Here is a 4,113-nt window from a genome sequence, read left to right on the forward strand (position 1 = left end):
AATCTCCAGGACTCCAGAACTGGTGTGTCTGCACACACACACACGCACACACACACACACACACACACATATATATATATATATATATATGAATGTATAGTATATATATAGCAATACATAAATTATGTGTTCCTATGCATATAAACATATAAGCACTGCAAACTTTAAAAACCATTACAGTATATAGCACTACATGGCATTAATCAAGCACTGTCCAAAGTACTGTCTGTGTAAGTAAGGCACTCTCAGAGTGCCTTATTATCTTATTATTACTGTGCCCTCATGAAACTATTGCACAGAAATGCTAGGTAACTAGCTTAAGACCCTGAGGCCTGGCAAAATTAAAGCTGAATGATATGCAATCTGACTCCAAAGCACACATATCACCTCTTCTTTTAACATTCCGTTTCCCAAGTGTCTTAGGAGCCTTGACTCTGGCTTTTGTCCATGCACCTACTTAATCCTGACATTCTTTGCATGACCTAGTTAACTTGTCTTTCTCTTTCTGCACCCCAAAACAGTCATTCTGTCCACAGCTCTCTCCCATCCTATTTCCTGTGGAAGACATGAAATTATACTGCATACTTTACTTTTCAGAGGTAAAAACAAACGGGCTTCCCATGGTGTGTTTCATGTGTCTGAATGCCTTCAGTTGACCCCAGATCACCCCTGTACCTTGTCCTCCTCACCTTCCACCTTTGTGGCCTGCATCAGTCTCTTCCCAAGCTTCACCCTTGCTTTCTACATCACCTTACATGAATATACACCCAACGAATGTGTACTGATACAGACATGAGCCCCAGAACTGTTCAGACTTTGCTTACTCAGGAAGGCCCACTGGATTTTTCTAGAAAGTGAACCAAAAAACTGGATACTTCATGATTTAGAGACATGGAAAATCCTATCCCATATCCATGCTGACATCGCTTCCTGGCTGGGAAATTAAATTTGGTATTTTAGGAATTAAAGTTAGAGATTAATCTCACAAGCTGTGTCTTACCTTTATCAAGCATATGTATTATTATATGGTTTTGTACATCTCTGAGAAAGAAATCCTGTGGGTAATGAGATGGCATCTGCCTGTCAGAAGCTTATAACTTTATGGAGACAAAGATATTCACATAATTCTAGAGAAGACCACTATAGAGTGATGGAAGTATTGCAAAGTAATTTAAGAAATCCAGAAGAAAAACATTGCTACCTGCCAAATGGATCAAAATTAATTTATTTCCTAAATATTATATAGAGGTACAAATTAAAAATAAAGAAACCATGTAATTCATGCTTTTACTTCCATGCAGATGATTCTGAAGCTCTATTTGAAAGCCATTTACCTACCCTGCTCTATAATACCTAAAATGTAGACTTTTTGGCCTAGATTGATTAAGTTACGTGAATAAACTTTTTTCTTCAGTATCTTTAAATGACTGGAGAATTTTGCCCAATATCCTCCCTGTTTCTACTGAAGGAACATTCCTGGTTCATTTTCCAAGTGTTTTCTAAAAATCAAGGCTCATAACTGATATCTGAAATTGTGTCCAATTTTGATGAACAGCTCACAGCCTAGCATATGATTAAACTACCTCATCTCTTTATGAATAGAGTTTGCTTTTGATTAAATTGTAAGCACCTGCATGGCACTATTTTGACTTGAGACTTCAGGGAACATTTTATCCTGGGGAAATAGAGAGTTCCTGAAATAAGCATATCACATTTCCAAACAAGCTATTAGAGTTACACTGTCAATGACCTTCAAAACTTAGAAATATTTATACTTATATGATAAATCCATGTTTTCCTGCCACCCTAATTACATATTCAGCGTGCTTTCACTATAGAGAACTGACCTCAACGTGACCTCAACGTATATACATGTCAAATATTTATACTCTTCCTAACTTCTTATCCAGTTAGGGCATTGTGCTTATATATGTTGTCAGACTCAACAATTCTACTTAGACATTCAATAAACTCATTACATTTATAGCAGAGAAGATAAAATTGAGAGTGTGAATCTGCATCTCACACACGCACATAGAACCTATTGTTGGAAAGGAGGTCGTGAGGAGAGCAATGGAATTTTAACTTTCAAAAATGTTAATGTGCGACCCTGCCAGAGCCACGGCTTCCAGCGACAAGTTCAAGATAATTCAAAGGTCCATGGTGCCGGCCAGCCTAAGCCTGCTTACCTTCAAAGTCTATGCAGCAGCACCAGCACCAGCACCAGCACCAGCACCAAAAAAGGATTTGCCTCACAAAAATATGAAGATCGATGAGCTTTCACTCGACTCAACTCCTGAGACTCATTTTAAATATGTGGAGAAACCACGAACCCAACTTGAAGAAAACATCTCAGAGCTTCGACAGCAGTTCGAACCATATACAAGTTGGTGTCAGGAGAGATACTGCGAAACTAAGCCCAAGGTTCTACGTTTGATTCATTGGGGATTAGATAGCTATGATTATCTCCAAAATGCACCTCCTGGATTTTTTCCAAGACTTGGTGTTATTGGTTTTGCTGGATTTGTTGGACTCCTCTTTACTAGAGGCTCAAAAATGAGGAAGCTAGTATATCCACCTGCTTTCTATCTATTATCCACAACAAGCTATTGCATTTGCCCCGGTCAGTGGGGAGTTTATGACTGGGGTCTGAGAGGATACATAGTTGCAGAAGATTTGTGGAAGGAACATTTTCATAAGCCAGGAAATGTGAAGAATTCACCTGAAAATAAGTAGAAAATTCCATACTCTGCCAATTTATCAGTTATAGGTAAACATTGGAAACTGCAGACAGTAAATCAGTATTTCTACAGAAAAAAAAATGGCAGAGATGTCAGTACTGAATATAGTAAACTGGCTTTCTTCTTCAGGAAAATCTATACCAAGCCGCCTTTATTATCTTGGTTGATGCCATACTTCAAGTGGACTAATCTGAATCTTTTCACTTAGAGATAATAATGCACAAGCCTTAGAACATCTGGTTCTCAAGTTGCTATTTATGTACCTAATTAAAACCTAAATTTAAAAACAAAAAAATGTTAATGTGCATATTGTAATCATACACATAATAATATTGTAGATGCATACCTTGTTAACAGATGGGAGAAAGGAGCAGGTAGCTCACATTTGCAATTCCAGCTACTCAGGAGGCTGAGATCTGAGGATCTCAGTTCAAAGCTAGCCTGGGCAAAAGAAGTCCATGAGACTCTATCTCCATGAACCACCACCAAAAAGCTGGAAGTGGAGCTGTGGCTCAAGTGGTAGAGTGTTAACCTTCAGTGAAAGGAGCTGAGAGACAGCCCAGGCCCTATGTCAAGCACCAACACACACACACACACACACACACACACACACACACACACACACACACACACAGATTCCAACATCGGGCTGTCTTGCATCAATCTGTAACTAGGTTCAGTAGGAAAATATTCATGTATTACCAGGTATTAATTGACTTAGGAAAACATGGTGAACTTTGGGACACTCCCCACCCCCATCCACAGTCCCTCCAACTTCAGCGTCTCTGCCATGAGCTGCACTCGTAGACACCCTATGCTGTGCACATGTATTCTCATGCCTACTGAATTTAGATACAATTCAAGTATTAGGCCACTGTCTCTGGCAAAAACTAAGCTATGCCTAGAACTAACTCTGTTCTAGCAGTATAAGGATAATTTTCTTATTATTATTTTGCTCATTATTCTATTACTGACAGTTTTCCAAATGGTATCTAACACCTGGAACCTGGAATATAACTTTTGTTTTAAATTTTTATATTTTCCTCTTTGTTCTATCTTTCACGTATCAACACTCCTATTTTGATTTATTCTGTAATTTTCTGATATCATCTAGGTATTATCTTTTATAATTTTGTCATTTCCTAAATTGATAATGTGTATAAGTTGAAATAATCTGATACATTGTGTGTACAAGGTATATTTATTTATATACCTATTTCTATGTATAATATATACATTATATGTCAGTGATATATTAACTACATAAATATATCCCTAATAAATAACCTTAAATGCTATAAATTAAATATATTTTGAGTTAATATACTTACCTAAGGTTAACTCTTTGTACGACTGATCATAACAATAACTA

The 4,113-nt window shown here is 37.3% G+C and overlaps 1 pseudogene; it reads left to right on the plus strand.

Moving 5' to 3' along the window:
- The first annotated feature begins 2,124 nt into the window (after positions 1-2,124).
- On the plus strand, positions 2,125-2,953 carry LOC150060185 (MICOS complex subunit Mic26 pseudogene; annotated as a pseudogene).
- The last annotated feature ends 1,160 nt before the right edge of the window (positions 2,954-4,113 follow it).

The sequence above is a fragment of the Megascapheus bottae genome, chromosome 7, assembly GCF_031878675.1.
Source record: "Megascapheus bottae isolate mThoBot1 chromosome 7, mThoBot2.hap1, whole genome shotgun sequence".
NCBI lineage: Eukaryota > Metazoa > Chordata > Mammalia > Rodentia > Geomyidae > Megascapheus > Megascapheus bottae.